The 17,240-nt window shown below is 39.1% G+C and overlaps 1 non-coding gene across 1 annotated transcript; it reads left to right on the forward strand.

The window, feature by feature from the left end:
* The first annotated feature begins 310 nt into the window (after window positions 1-310).
* On the forward strand, window positions 311-381 carry TRNAG-GCC (transfer RNA glycine (anticodon GCC)). Its single transcript has one exon. It is a non-coding gene; the product is annotated as a tRNA-Gly (tRNA).
* Window positions 382-17,240: the final 16,859 nt, after the last annotated feature.

Raw genomic sequence — 17,240 nt, forward strand, 5'->3', positions numbered from 1 at the left:
ACTAACACATAGAGACAAACACAAAGAGGCAACCAAAATGGAGAGACAAACACCCAAAAAGAAAGAACAGGGGAAATCTCCAGAAAAAGAGCTAAATGCAATGGAGGCAAGTAATTCATCAGATACTGAGTTCAAAACAATGGGTTTAATGATACACAATAGCATGAAAAAAAGGCATATAAACCATAAAAAGAAATAGTCAAAAATGAATAATACAATATCTGAAATGAAGAATACACTGGAAATAAAAAAAGATAGGTTGGATGAAGCAGAGGATTGAATCAGTGATTAAAAAAACAAGTTAGTGTGTGCATTGGTGGTTCAGTGGTAGAATTCTCGCCTGCCATGCAGGAGGCCCGGGTTCAATTCCCAGCCAATGCAGCTAAAAAAAAAAAGTTAGAAAAATATACCCAATTAGAAGAGCAAAAAGAAGAAAGAATTTTAAAAATGAAAATAGTTTAAGGAACTTTATGGACAACATGAAGGATGACAACACCTGCATCATAGGGGTACCAGAATAAAAAGAGAGAGCAAAGGATCAAGAACCTATTTGAGAAAATGATAACTGAAACTCTTCTAACCTGGTGAAGGAAAAATATACATAAGTCTAAAAAGGTCAAAGAGTCTCAAGCAAGATGAACCTAAAGAGGTCCATACCAAGACATATCATATAAAATGGCAAATGTTAAAAAAGAGAGAGAACATTTTAAAAGTAGCAAGAGAGAGCCAGTTAATTATCTCTCATGGAGTTCCCATAAGGCTTCCAGCTGATTTCACAACAGAAACACTTCAGGCCAGCAGAAATTGGCATACATATTCAAAATGATGAAAAGCGAGGACCTACAAGCAAGACTACTCCATCCAGCAAGGCTACCATTTAAAATTGAAGACAAAATAAAGAGCTTCTTGGACTAGAAAAATATCTAAAGGAGTTCATTACTATCAAATTTATATTGCAAAAAATATCAAATGGCCTTCCAAGAGAAGAAAAAGAAGAAGAAGGACAAGGTGATAGAGAAGGAGAAAAAGAAGAAAGGGTAGGGGGAGGTGGAGGGGAAGGGAGAGGAAAAGGAGGAGAAACAGAAGAAGAATAAATATATATACATATTTCTTATATATATGAGAAACACAGGTATAAAGAATAAAATGTCAATAAATAATAAATACTTCAATCAAAAGGCATAGGATAGATGAATGGATAAGAAATCATGACTTATTTTGATACTGTATACAAGAGACCTACCTCGGAACCAAAGGAAACACACAAACTGAAATAGAAGAAGTGGGAAAATAATCTATGAAAATGAAAATAAACAAAAGCTGGGTTAGCAATACTTATACAAAAAATGGGCTTGAAACAATGCCATAAACAAAGAGAGAGGAGAGGAAGATGGTGGTGGAGTAGGACAGAGGATTTCGCTTCTCTCCACGCACTGGAGAAGGACCTGGTTGATCTGCAGAGGAGCACAGCAGATGCCCAACTGGGACCCAGCATATAAGAAGACAGGACTCCAGAGAGTGTAGCGGACACTGAATGACCAGAGGTTGAGGAGAGGAAATGACCGCAGATCAACAAGGTATGAGGGAGCAGTGCAGAGGCGGTGGCGGACCCCGGCCAGGCCACGCCAGGGCCCTGGCTGGCCGCCCCGGTCTCTGAGAGCCGAGGGTGGGCAACACCGACTCTGGGAGAGAACTGGTCACCGGCACTCCCCCACCCCCATCTTGCAGGGTGCATATTGGAAAATACCATAAGAGATTGGTCTGCCAGTAGTGGCAGAGAGAGGAGTGAGCATCCGGAAGCAAACCAGAAAGCTCTGATAAGGTGGAGTCAGGTTGCCCTCTTGGGAGAACTGAGAGTTGCCAGAGCATTCCCTGCTTCGAGGGGCCTGTGCCTGCCCTCGACCAGTCCTGAGGATTCTCGGGCTGCTGGCAGGGCTTCCAGAAGTGAGTCAGTGTGAGCTCCATCCTTACTCACTCGGCACAGACCAGCTCCATCCCTGCTCAGCTGGCGCAGACTGGATGGCACTGGGAGGCAAGCCATGGCCTTCAGCTTGAGTGGCTGCTGGTCGCCTGTGCCTCCCAGGCCGGAAGGCTCAAGCCGGCCCTCGCAGGGTCCGCGCCGGCCCCCGGCTTAAACAACCACTGGTCGCCTGCGCCTTCCAGGCCCTCAAGGGGCCTGCGCAGGCCCTCTACTTGGGGAACCGCCAGGCGCCCGTGCTTTCTCGGTGGGGTGGGGTCTGCGCCGACCCTCAGCTTAGGGAATTGAGAGTCACTAGGGCGATCCCTGTGGCGGGGGACCTGCACCGGCTCCTAACAGTCTCAGGGAGTCTTGGGCTGCTGGCTGGACCCCTGGAAGAGAGCCAGTCACCAGCTCCATCCCTACTCAGCTGGCGCAGACAGGGAAACACAGGGAGTCAGGCTGTTGCTGTTGGTTTGGGAGAATTATGAGTTGCCCTGTGTGTTCAGCCACAACACAGGGAAAGGTCCACACCCAATCCTATGAGAACAGGAAAGCCTGGCTGGGAGCACGTGCCCTCCTGCCAGACCAGGGCTGGAAAGCCTGGGAGAAAATCCACTCTCAGTAGGGCCTGGGAGAGCGGCGCCAGTCTGGATCTTGGAGGGGTACTGGTGAGACCAGTTGAGCATACCGAGGCACGAGAAGAGCCACACTAAGAGCCCCTCAGGCTGGTGCAGCTAGTGACACCAGAAGAAAGGGTTTGACTAGCTGGATACCATCCAGAGGACTAGTGGGAGTGGAGAACACCAAGATACCTACAGGAGACTGCACCACTGAATTTCACAGGTATCCTACCACAGAAGTTCACACCATAAACTCAGAGTACCAGAACAGATCAATCTAAGAAGCTGAGGCCAACAAGAAGAGCATCACAAACAATGGGAAGACAAAGAAACAATCCCCAAATGAAAGAAAAGGAGGAAGTCTCAGAAAGAATGTTAGATGAAATAGAGGCAAGTCAACTATCAGATATTGAATTCAAAGCACTGGTTATCAGGAGATTCAAAGAGCTTACAACGACCTACCAGAAACTACAAGGGATCTACAATGAACTCTCTGCAAACTATACCAACGTGAAAAAGGAAATAGAAACCATCAGCAAAGGCCAAGAGGAAATGAAGAATACATTTTCTGAACTGAAGAACACAGTAGAAGGTATGAAGAGTAGGATTGATGAGACGGAAGACCGCATAAGAGAGCTCGAAGACAGGGTGGAAAGAATCTCCCAGACAGACCAGGTAATGGAAAAGAGAATCAGAAAAAATGAGGAGAGTCTAAGAGAAATACAAGACAATATGAAACGTAATAATATCCGAATAATAGGAATACCAGAAGGGGAAGAAGAAGAACAAGGGATAGAAAACCTACTTGAAAGAGTAATAACAGAAAATTTTCCTAAGATGAGGGGAGAGAAAGTCACACGAATCCAGGAATCGCAGAGAGTCCCAGGCAGGTGGAACCCAAAGAGGCCTACTGCAAGACACATCATCATTAAAATGGCAAAACTCCAGGACAAAGAGAGAATCCTAAAGGCAGCAAGGGAGAAAAAGGAAGTAACATACAAGGGGGTCCCAATAAGGTTGGCTAATGACTTCTCAACGGAAACATTCCAAGCAAGAAAAGAATGGCAGGAAATATTCCAAGTAATGAGAAACAGAGGCCTACAACCGAGACTGCTTTATCCAGCAAGGCTCTCAATCAAGATAGAAGGCCAAATAAAGAGCTTCCAAGACAAAAGAAGTCTAAAAGAATACGCCTCCACAAAACCTGCTCTACAAGAATTACTAAAAGGGCTGCTTTAAGGAAAGGAAGGAAAAGAGAGAGACAGAGAGGAACACAGGTACATAAATGGCAATGAATAAGTACCTTTCGATAATAACTTTAAACGTAAATGGATTAAATGCACCAATTAAGAGACATAGAATAGCTGAATGGATAAGAAAGCATGACCCACACATATGCTGCCTACAAGAGACTCACCTGAGGACAAAAGACCACCACAGACTGAAAGTGAAAGGATGGAAACAAATTTTCCAAGCAAATGGACATGAAAAAAAAGCCGGGGTAGCAATCCTCATATCAGACAAAATAGACTTCAAAAAAAAGGCTATAAAGAGAGACCCAGAAGGTCACTTCATAATACTCAAGGGAAGAATCCACCAAGAAGACATTAACATCATAAATATATATGCACCCAACACAGGAGCACCCAAATATATAAAGAAAATCCTAGAGGACCTCAAGAAAGATATTGACAGCAACACAATTATAGTAGGGGATTTTAACACCCCACTGTCAAAAATGGACAGATCTTCCAAACAAAATATCAACAAAGATATAGCAGCATTAAACGACACTCTAGAAGAAATGGACCTAATTGATATATATAGAGCCATCCATCCCAAAGAAACTAAATACACTTTCTTTTCAAACGCACATGGAACATTTTCAAAGATAGATCACATGATAGGACACAAAACCAGTCTCAACAACTTCAGGAAAATAGAAATCATACCAAGCATCTTCTCTGATCACAAGGGACTGAAATTGGAAACCAACCCCACAGGAAAAAACCCAAAACACCCAAAATCATGGAGACTGAATGGTAGGCTATTGAACAATGAATGGGTCAAGATTGAAATTAGGGAGGAAATCAAAAAACTCCTTGAAACAAATGAAAATGAACTCACCACAACCCAAAATTTATGGGACACAGTGAAGGCAGTCCTGAGAGGGAAGTTCATAGCGATACAGGCTCACCTAAAGAGGATAGAAACATTTCAAACAAACAACCTAACCCAACGCCTGCAAGAACTCGAGGAACAACAACAAAGACAGCCCAGAGCAAGTAGAAGGAAGGAAATAACCAAGATCAAAGCAGAATTAAATGACATAGAGACTAAAAGCACAATTCTAAAGATCAATGAATCCAGGAGTTGGTTTTTTGAAAAGATAAACAAAATAGACAAACCTTTAAGTAGGCTCATTAAGAAAAGAAGAGAGAGGACACAAATAAACACAATCAGAAATGAAAGAGGAGAGATTACAACTGATACCACAGAAATAGAAAGGATTGTAAGAAATTACTATGCGGAACTGTATGCCAAGAAATTTGAAAACCTGGGTGAAATGGACAAATTTCTAGAAAAATATAATCTTCCAAAACTCAATGAAAAAGAAGCAGAAAACCTGAACAGGCCAATAACAGCAAATGAAATTGAAGAAGTAATCAAAAAACTCCCATCACACAAAAGCCCTGGGCCAGATGGTTTCACAGGAGAATTCTACAAAGCTTTTAAGGAAGAGCTAACCCCTATTCTTCACAGACTATTCCAAAAAATCCAAAAGGAGGGAAAACTCCCCAACTCTTTCTATGAAGCCAGCATCACCCTAATCCCAAAGCCAGATAGAGACACAACAAAGAAAGAAAATTACAGACCAATATCACTGATGAACATAGATGCTAAAATCCTCAACAAAATATTGGCAAATCGCATCCAACAATATATCAAAAAGATCATACACCACGACCAAGTGGGATTCATCCCGGGGATGCAAGGATGGTTCAATATACGCAAATCAATAAATGTAATACACGAAATAAACAAAAGCAAAGACAAAAACCACATGGTCATATCAATAGATGCGGAAAAAGCTTTTGATAAGGTACAACACCCATTTATGATAAAGGTACTCAGCAAGGTGGGAATAGAGGGAACATTCCTCAATATAATAAAGGCCATATATGAAAGACCTACAGCCAACATCATACTCAATGGGCAAAAACTAAAAGCTTTTCCACTAAGATCAGGTACAAGACAAGGTTGCCCACTTTCACCACTTCTATTCAATATAGTATTAGAAGTTCTAGCTGCAGCGATCAGACAAGAAAAGGAAATAAAAGGCATCCAAATCGGAAAGGAGGAAACAAAACTGGCATTGTTTGCAGATGACATGATAGTGTACATGGAAAACCCTATAGCCTCTACCAAAAAACTGCTGGAACTAATAAATGAATTTGGCATAACAGCGGGATACAAAGTTAATATCCAGAAATCAAAGGCATTTTTGTATACCAACAATGAAGCAGCAGAAGCAGAAATCAGGAAAAAAATCCCATTCGATATAGCAAAAAGAAAAATAAAATATCTGGGAATAAACCTAACCAAGGAGGTAAAAGACCTGTATGCAGAAAACTACACAACACTGAAGAAAGAAATCAAGGAAGACACAAATAAATGGAAACATATACCGTGTTCATGGATTGGAAGAATTAACATCATCAAAATGTCCATACTACCCAAAGCAATTTACAGATTCAATGCAATACCTATTAAAGTACCAATGGCGTATTTCACAGACATAGAACAAACACTTCAAAAATTTATATGGAACCAGAAAAGACCCCGAATAGCTGCTGCAATTTTGAGAAAGAAGAACAAAGTAGGAGGGATCACAATACCTGATATCAAACTGTATTACAAGGCCACTGTAATCAAAACAGCCTGGTACTGGCACAAAAACAGGCACATAGACCAATGGAATAGAACAGAGAGCCCAGAAATAAACCCAACTCTCTACAGTCAATTAATATTCGACAAAGGGGGCAATAACATAAAATGGAGTAAAGACAGCCTTTTCAACAAATGGTGTTGGGAGAACTGGACAGCTACATGCAAAAAAATGAAACTTGAGCACCAACTTACACCATACACCAAAATAAATTCAAGGTGGATAAAAGACTTAAATATAAGCCGTGAAACCATTAAAACCCTAGAGGAGAGCCTTGGCAAGAAAATCTCAGATATTCCACGCAGCAATATTTTTACTGATACGTCCCCTAGAGCAAGGAACATAAAGGAAAGAATAAACAAATGGGATCTCATCAAAATTAAAAGCTTCTGCATGGCTAAGGAAAACAGTATCAAGATACAAAGAGAAGCAACAGCTTGGGAAAACATATTTGCCAATGATACCTCAGATAAGGGTTTAATCTCCAAAATATACAAAGAACTCATTCGGCTCCACTCAAAGAAGACAAGCAACCCAATCAAAAAATGGGCAGAGGACTTGAACAGACATTTCTCCAAGGAGGACATACAGAGAATCCAGAGACACATGAAAAGATGCTCGATATCACTAGCTATCAGAGAGATGCAAATTAAAACCACAATGAGATACCACTTAACACCAGTCAGATTGGCTATCATAAACAAAGAAACAAACAACAAGTGCTGGAGAGGTTGTGGGGAAAAGGGGACTCTAGTTCACTGTTGGTGGGATTGCAGACTGGTACAACCACTATGGAAAACAGTATGGAATTTTCTAAGAAAACTAAAAATGAACGTGCCTTTTGACCCAGCAATTCCACTCTTGGGAGTATATCCTAAGAACCCTGAAACACCAATCCAAAAGAACCTATGCACCCCGATGTTCATAGCAGCACAATTTACGATAGCCAAGAGTTGGAAGCAACCTAGATGCCCATCGGTAAATGACTGGATCAAAAAACTATGGTACATTTACACAATGGAATTCTATGCTGCAGAAAGGAAGAAGGAACTACTACCCTTTGCAACATCATGGATGGAACTGGAAAGCATTATGCTGAGCGAAATAAGCCAGGCGGTGAAAGACAAATATCATATGATCTCACCGTTAACAGGAATCTAAACAAACCAAACAAGCAAGCAAAATACGACCAATGACACTCAAATATGGAACAGGCTGACAGGGTCCAGAGGGGAGAGGGGAGAGAATCATAGGGGAAAAGGGGATGGACTCACATGAACAAGTATTAAGGACACATGGACAATAACTAAGGGTGGGGGGCGGAACTGGGAGGGAGGTGGGGAGCATGGGGGCGGGGTCGGGCAGGGTTGGGAATATAAGACAGAAAGCTGTACTTGAACAAGAATTAAATAAAAAAATTATTTAAAAAAACAAAAATAAATATACACATAAAAAAACAAAGAAGCATTACATATTAATAAAATGGTTGATTCAACAAAAGGTATAAACTTTGTAAATACATAGGCAGTCAACATAGAAGCATTTAAATACATAAAGAAAATCTTGGTGTACATTCAGGGGGACCTTGACGGCAATATAGTGTTACTAGGAGATTTTAACACCCCAACTGACATTAAACTATAGGTCTTCCAGACAGAAAATCAAAAGCCCCAGCTATCTTAAATGACACACAGGGTCAGATGGATTTAACTGATATTTACAGAATATTTCATCCCAAAGCAGTAGAATATACTTTTCTCAACTGCACAGGAAACATTCTCAGGATAGACCATTTGTTACAACACAAAATAAGTCAATAAATTCAAGAAGATTGAAATCATATACAGCATTTTCTCTGACCAGATGCTGTGAAACTAGAAAACAATTACAATAAAAATAGCCGGAAAACATTCAAACACATGGATACTAAATAACATTAATTAGCAAAGAATGGGTAAAAAATGAGGTCAAAGAAGAAATAAAAAATGCCTGGAAACAAATGAATATGAGAACCACAGAGAAAGCAGTCTTAAGATGGAAATACACAACATTACAGTCCTATCTCAAGAAACAAGGGAAATCTCAAATAAACAATCTAACTTTTACACTTAAGGAAATTTGAAAAAAAGAACAATAAACTAAACCCAAAATTAATAGAAGGAAGGAAGGAAGGAAGAACAGAGGAAAAATAAATCAAATAGGGTCTAAAAACAAAATATAAAAGATGAATGAATCCAAGAGCTGGTTTCTTGAAAATGTAAACAAAATTGACAAACGTTTAACCAGACTCAGCAAGAATAAAAGAGAGACGACCCAAATAAATAAAATCAAATATGAAAGAGTAGAAGTATGTCAGTTGCACGTCAGTTGTTACATCAAAGAAATACAAAGCATTTTAAGGAAATATTATGACCAAGTTATATATCAAAAATGGGACATTCTGGATGAAATAGAAAAATTCCTGGAAACATATGATATTTATTTATTTATTTGTTTGTTTATTTTTTTTTTAAAACTGTTATGATTTTAATGTATTGTATCAAATTTACCAATACATTTGGAGAGAATTGACATCTTTATAATATCAAGTCTTCTAGCTCATAAACAAATATTTCTTTATTTATTTGATCTTTCTCAGTAATACTTCATAGTTTTTGTGTGAAGGTGTAGATCCACAAATTTTAAAATATTTATTACTTGGTATTGATTTTTTGATATTATTATATGGTTATATATATTTTTGGTTTATTTATTTATTTTTAATTATTGTTCAGGTACACTTTTCTGTCTTTTACTCCCATCCTAGCCCACCCACCCACCCCTCTCCCCTCCTGTCTCTACCCCCCTAGTTTTTGTCCATGTGTCTTTTATACTTGTTCCTGTAAACCTTTCCCCCTTTCCCCTGAAATTCCCTCCCCTCTCTCCTCTGGACACTGTCAGCCTGTTCTCTATATCAGTGTCTTTGGTTATATTTTGCATGTTTGATTGTTTTGTTGTTTAGGTTCCTGTTAAAGGTGAGATCATGTGGTATTTGTCTTTCACCACCTGGCTTATTTTGCTTAGCATAATGCTTTCCAGTTCCATCCATGCTGTTGCAAAGGGTAGGGGCTCCTTTCTTTCTGCTGCAAAGAATTCCACTGTGTAAATGTACCATAGTTTTTTGATCCATTCATTTACTAATGGGCACCTAGGTTGCTTCCAACACTTGCCTATTGTAAATTGTGCTGCTATGAACATTGGGGTGATAGGTTCTTTTGGATTGGTGTTTCAAGGTTCTTAGGGTATAATCCTAGTACTATAATTGTCAGATCAAAGAGAAGGCACATTTTTAGTTTTCTGAGAAAATTCCACACTGCTTTCTATAGTGGTTGTACTGGTCTGCAATCACACCAACAGTGGATTAGGGTCCCCTCTTCTCCACAACCTGTCCAACACTTGTTGTTTGTTGCTTTGTTTATGATGGCCATTCTGACTGGTGTAAAGTGGTATCTCATTGTGGTATTAATTTGCACCTTTCTGATAGCTATCGATATTGAGCATCTTTCCATGTGTCTCTGAATCCTTATATGACCTCCTTGGAGAAGTGTCTGTTCAAGTCCTTTGCCCACTTTTTAATTGGTTTGCTTGTCTTCTATATAGTGGAGTCGTGTGAGTTCTTTATATATTTTGAAGGTTAAACCCTTGTCTGAGGTATCATTGGCAAATATGTTTTTTCCATACAGTTGGTTCTCTTTTTATTTTAATACTGTTTTCTTTAGCTGTGCAGAATGTTTTTATTTTGATGAGATCCCATATGTTCATTCTTTCATTTATGTCCCTTGCTCTAGGGGATGCACATACCAGTAAAAATATTGCTGCATGAAATATCTGAGATTTTCTTGCCAGTGTTTTCCTCTAGAACTTGAATGATGTCACAACTTATATGTAAGTCTTTTATTCACCTTGAATTTATTTTGGTGTATGGTGTAATTTGGTGCTCGAGTTTCTTTTTTTTTTTGGCACATAGCTGTCCAGTTCTCCCAACAGCATTTGTTGAAGAGGCTATCTTTATTCCATTTTATGTTGCTGCCCCTTTGTTGAATATTAATTGACTGTAGAAACTTAGGTTTATTTCTGAGCTCTCCGTTCTGTTCCACAGGTCCATGTGTCTGTTTTTATGCCAGTACCAGGCTGTTTTGATTACAGTGGCCTTGTAATACCATTTGGTATCAGGTTTTGTGATCCATCTTACTTTGCTCTTCTTTCTGAAAATTGCAGCTGCTATTTGGGGTCGTTTATGGTCCCATATACATTTTTAAAGCATTTGTTCTATGTTTGTGAAATATGTCATTGGGACTTTAATAGGTATTGAATTGAATCTGTAAATTGCTTTGGGTAGTATGGACATTTTGATGATGTTAAATCTTCCAATCCATGAACACAGTATGTTTTCCATTTGTTTGTATCTTCCTTGATTTCTTTCTTCAATGTTGTGTAGTTTTCTGCATACAGGTATTTTACCTCCTTGATTAGATTTATTCCTGGCTATTTTAGTCTCCTTTTTGGTATATCAAATGGGATTTTTTCTTGATTTCTCCTTCTGCTCTTTCATTGGTGGTATGCAAAAATGCCTTTGATTTCTGGATATTGACTTTGTAACCTGCTGTTTTGCCAAATTCATTTATTAGGTCAAGCAGTTTTTGGGTAGAGTCTATAGGATTTTCTATGTACACTATCATGTCATCTGCGAACAATGACAGTTTTGTTTTTTTCCTTTCTGATTTGGATTTATTTTTATTTCCTTTTCTTGTCTGATCACTGTGGATAAAACTTCTAATACTATGTTCAATAGAAGTGGTGAAAGTGGACAGCCTTGTCTTGTTTCTGATCTTAGTGGGAAAGATTTTAGTTTTTGCCCATTGAGTATAATGTTGGGTGTAGGTCTCTCATATATAGCCTCTATTATGTTGAGGAATACTCCCTGTATTCCCACTTTACCAAGTGTTTTTATCATAAATGGGTGCTGTACCTTATATGCTTTTTCTGCATCTATTTATATGATCATGTTTTTTGTCCTTGGTTTTGGCTATGTGGTGTATTACATTTACTGATTTGTGAATGTTGAACCATCCTTCCAACCCTGGGATGAATTTCACTCCGTCATGGTGTGTGATCTTTTTAATATATTGTTGGACATGGTTTGCCAATATTTTGTGGAGTATTTTAGTGTCTATGTTCATCAGCGACATTGACCTGAAGTTTTCTTTCTTTGTTGTGTCTTTATCTAGTTTTGGGATTAGGATGATGTTGGCTTCATAAAAAGAGTTTGGGAGTCTTCCATCATTTTGAAATTTTTGGAATAGTCTGTGAAGTATAGGGATTAGCTCTTCCTTAAATATTTTGTAGAATTCTCCTGTGAAACCATCTGGTCCAGGGCTTTTGTGCATCAGAAGTTTTTAAATTACTGCTTCAATTTCATTTGCTGTTATTGGCCTGTTCAGGCTTTCTGCTTCTTCTTCATTGAGTTTTGGAAAATTATATTTTTCTAGACATTTGTCTATTTCCCCTAGATTTTCAAATTTCTTGGCATACAGTTCTTCATAGTAATTTCTTACAATCCTTTGTATTTCTGTGGGGTCAGTTGTAATCTCTTCTCTTTTATTTCTGATTGTGGTTATTTGGGTTCTCTCTCTTTTTTTCTTGATGAGCCTGCCTGAAAGCTTGTGAATTTTGTTTATCTTTTCAAAAAACAGCTCCTGGATTCATTGATTTTTAGAATTGAGCTTTTATTCTCTATGTTATTTATTTCTGCTCTGATCTTGGTTATTTCCTTCCTTCTACTTGCTCTGAACTGTGTTGTTGTTCCTGGAGTTCTTGTAGGTGTAGAGTTAGGTTGTTTGTTTGATGTTTCTGTTTTTTTTTAGGTAGGCCTGTATTGCTATGAACTTCCCTCTCAGGACTGTTTTTGTTGTGTTCCATACATTTTGAGTTGTTGTGAATTCATTTTCATTTGTTTATAGAAACTTTTTGATTTCTTCCCTAATTTCACTCTTGACCCATTCATTGTTTAATAGCATACTATTCAATCTCCATGAATTTGAATGTTTTGGGTTTTTCCCTTGGTGTTGGTTTCTAGTTTCAATCCCTTGTGGTTGGAGAAAATGCTTGGTATACTTTCAATTTTGTTGAATTTGTTGAGTCTTGTTATGTGTACTATCACATGGTCTATCTTGGAAAATGTTCCATGTGCATTTGAAAGAATGTGTATTTCGCTTCTTTGGGATGAAGGGCTCTATATATATCAGTTAAGTCCATCTGATCTAGGGCATTGTTCAATGCCACAATAGCTTCATTGATATTTTGTTTGGAAGATCTGTCCATTTTTGACAGTGGGGTGTTAAAATCCCCTACTATAGTTGTGTTGCTGTCCATACCTTTCCTGACATCCTCTAAGATTTTCTTTATGTATTTAGATGCTCGTACATTGGGTGCATATATATTTACAATGTTTATGCCTTCTTGGTGGATTCTTCCCTTGAGTGTTAGAAACTGACCTTCTGGGTCTCTCTTAATGGCCTTTTTTTGAAATCTATTTTGTCTGATATAAGTATTGCTACCCCAGCTTCTTTTTTCTCCTGTTTATTTGCTTGGAAAATTTGTTTCCAGTCCCTCACTTTTAGTCTATGTAGGTCTTTTGTCCTGAGGTGGTTCTTTTGTAGGCAGCATATGTGTGGGCCAGGCTTTCTTATCCATTCTGCTATTCTATGTCTTTTGATTGGAGCATTTAATCCATACACATTTAAGGTTATTGTTCATAGGTACTTATTCATTGTCATTTTTGTACCTGTGTTCCTCTCTCTCTTCCTTTCTTTCCTTAAAGCAGTCCTTTTAGCATGTCTTGTAGAGCGGGTTTGGTGGAGGTGTATTCTTTCAGACTTCTTCTGTCTGGAAAGCTCCTTATTTGGCCTTCCTTCTTGATTGAGGGCCTTGCTGGGTAAAGTAGCCTTGGTTGTAGTCCTCTGGTTATCATTACTTAGAATACTTCTTGTCATTCTTTTCTGGATTGAAGCGTTTCCATTGAGCAGACAGTTACTAACTTATGAGGCTCCCTTGTATGTTACTTCCTTTTTCTCCCTTGCTGCCTTTAAGGTTCTCTCTTTGTCTTGGAATTTTGCCACTTTAATTATGATGTGTCTTGAAGTGGGCCTCCTTGAGTTCCTCTTGATTGGGACTCTCTGTGATTCCTGGATTTGTGTGACTTTTTCTCTCATCAAATTAGGGAAGTTTTCCATCGTTACTCTTTCAAATAGGTTTTCTATCCTTCCCTTGTCTTCTTCTCCTTCTGGTATCTCCATTATATGGATATTATTAGGTTTCATATTGTCCTGCATTTCCCTTAACGTCTCTTCATTTTTCTGGGCCTCTGTTCCTTTTCTTGCTCTTTCTGGGTGTTTTTCTACTTTGTCCTCCAACTCACTAATCGGATCTTCTGCTTCACCGATTCTGCTTTGGATTCCTTCTACTGTGTTCTTCAGTTCAGAAATCGTATTCTTCATTTCCTCTTGGCCCTAGTTGATAGTTTCTATTTCCTTTTTCATGTTGATATAGTTTGCAGTGAGTTCATTGTACTTTCCCTGTAGTTTCTGGTAATTCACTGTGAACTCATGAAGCTTCCAGATAGCCATTGCTTTGAACTCAATATCTGATAGTTGAGTTGCTTCTATTTCATCTATCATTCTTTCTGAGGCTTTTTCCTTTCTTTTTATTTGGGGATTGTTTCTTTGTCTTCCCATCGTTTGTGAGACTCTTCTTGTTAGCCTCAGCTTCTTAAATTGATCTGTTCTGGCTTCCTGATTTCATGGTGTGAACTTCTGTGATAGAATACTTATAAGATTCAGTGGTGGAGTATTTTGGGGGTATCCTGGTGTTCACAGCTTGCACCTACTCTTTACTGTGATCAGTTGGAGGGATAAGGCAAAATGATTTAAGACAGCAAGAGAGTATTCTATGATGTTTACAGTAGCAGCCAATAGGGAAGATGGGAGATCCTTTGGCTACATATAGTATTAACTGTGATATTCCAACTAGCCACTATTTAGAAAAGATGGAAAGAAGATAAGACTCTTGTTGGGGAGGGAAAGATTGTGAGTTGGATCTAGAAAGCAGTGAGGTTGCGGGAGGTTGGATTCTGAGGTAAGGTGAGAGTAAAGGATAATAAATAGGCATAGTATGTGAGAGAATAGAGTTAACCACTGCCATAATAGAGTTCAGGAAACTGTGAAGTGAACTAAGACCTGGGAAGGGTGTTGTGAGGTATTTATAATTGTATGGAATAGCTATTATTTACAATTATATTAGATCAACAATCATATGGCAGAATTCATGAGATCTAGATACCAAGAATAGAGAGTATAGGACCTTGGGCAGTGTGCTAATGGAACACAGGTGAGGTGAAGGACAGTAAATTAGCAATACACTATGAATGAGAGAACAGGAGAATCCTGTCAAGTGATACAATATAACCAGCCAAGCAAAGAAGACTAAACAGAAAGAAGAGGAATACAAAAATATTATTCAAATAGAAGATGTAAGAATAATGAAAATAATAATACAAATATGCAATATCTTGCAGGTTCTTTGTAATAGCAAAGTGAAATTTGTCTTAATGTCTCAGCTGTTGGGATGACCCCTCTTTGGTTCCAACTCTGATTTTTTCACAGTTCCAGAGGTTTTTTTTGTCTCATTTATGTGTATTTCAAAAAAAGCAGACAAAGAAAGGAAGAAGAGATAAAATTGGAAAGAAAGGAAGAAGAAACAAAACTAGAAAGGAAGAGAGAGGAGCAAAAGAAATTGAGAGATAAAAAAATAATAAAAATAAAAAATTACTTTAAAAAATCCAAGAAACAAACAAACAAACAAACAAAAAATCCCTCTTCCTTGTTCAAACTGGCCAAGCTGGCTTTTCTGTTCTTGCTGGCTACAGCAGGCTGATGGGAGCACTACACATGTGAGCTTCGGGTCTCCTGAGGTGCATGCATGCTCACTCTGGGTTTACTGGTGCAGTCCTTGGGTGTTCCACAAAGGTCACTCTTCTTGGGTTGCACCTGGCCAGACCGCCTCTGGTCACTTGGGCTCAGGTGCACACTCTTGCCAGGGCTATGTGTGGGCACTCATAGCCCCGGTGTGTTTGCCACTCAGTTCTTACTTCCCTCTCTGCGACTTCAAGCAATCAGGTCCTACCTGGTACTGCTCAAACCCTGCTTGGCCAGGGAGGGAGCACCGACCCCACTCTCGACCAAGGAGCTGCAGCCCTCCCGGTCCCCCTGCATGGATCTCTGGTCTCTTATTGACCTGAAGAACTCTCCGTACCATCTGGTTTTTCTTTTCTTTTTTTTAAATCTTGGATTAGTTAAATTTTTTAAATTTTTTAATTTAATTCTTGTTCAAGTACAGCTTTCTGTCTTATATTCCCAGCCCTGCCCCACCCCAGTGCTCCCCACCTCCCTCCCATTTCCACCCCCCACCTTAGTTATTGTCCATGTGTCCTTAATACTTGTTCATGTGAGTCCTTCCTCTTTTCCCCTGTGATTCTCTCCACTCTCCCCTCTGGACCCTGTCAGTATATTCTATGTTTCAGTGTCTTTGGTCATATTTTGCTTGCTTGTTTGTTTTGTTGTTTAGATTCCTGTTAAAGGTGAGATCATATGGTATTTGTCTTTCACCGCCTGGCTTATTTCGCTCAGCATAATGCTTTCCAGTTCCATCCACGATGTTGCAAAAGGTAGGAGCTCCTTCTTCCTTTCTGCAGCATAGAATTCCATTGTGTAAATGTACCATAGTTTTTTGATCCAGTCATTGACCGATGGGCACCTAGGTTGCTTCCAACTCTTGGCTATCGTGAATTGTGCTGCTATGAACATCAGGGTGCATAAGTTCTTTTGGATTGGTGCTTCAGTGTTCGTAGGACATACTCCTAACAGTGGAATTGGTGGGTCAAAAGGCACGTTCATTTTTAGTTTTCTTAGAAAATTCCATACTATTTTCCATAGTGGTTGTACCAGTCTGCAATCCCACCAACAGTGAACTAGTGTCCCCTTTTCCCCACAACCTCTCCAGCACTTGTTGTTTGTCTCTTTGTTTATGATAGCCATTCTGACTGGTGTAAAGTGGTATCTCATTGTGGTTTTAATTTGCATCTCTCTGATAGCTAGCGATATCGAGCATCTTTTCATGTGTCTCTGGATCCTCTGTATGTCCTCCTTGGAGAAATGTCTGTTCAAGTCCTCTCCCCATTTTTTAATCGGGTTGCTTGTCTTCTTAGAGTGAAGTCATGTGAGTTCTTTGTATATTTTGGAGATTAAACCTTTGTCTGAGGTATCATTGGCAAATATGTTTTCCCAAGCTGTTGCTTCTCTTTGTATCTTGATACCGTTTTCCTTAGCCATGCAGAAGCTTTTAATTTTGATGAGATCCCATTTGTTTATTCTTTCCTTTATATCCCTTGCTCTAGAGGAGGTGTCAGTAAAAATATTGCTGCGTGGAATATCTGAGATTTTCTTGCCAATGCTCTCCTCTAGGGCTTTAATGGTTTCACGGCTTATATTTAAGTCTTTTATCCACCTTGAATTTATTTTGGTGCATAGTGTAAGTTGGTGCTCAAGTTTCATTTTTTTTGCATGTAGCTGTCCAGTTCTCCCAACACCATTTGTTGAAAAGGCTGTCTTTACTCCAT

The sequence above is a fragment of the Sturnira hondurensis genome, unplaced genomic scaffold (assembly GCF_014824575.4).
Source record: "Sturnira hondurensis isolate 20B ecotype Veracruz unplaced genomic scaffold, ASM1482457v3 Scaffold0025598, whole genome shotgun sequence".
Taxonomy (NCBI): Eukaryota; Metazoa; Chordata; class Mammalia; order Chiroptera; family Phyllostomidae; genus Sturnira; species Sturnira hondurensis.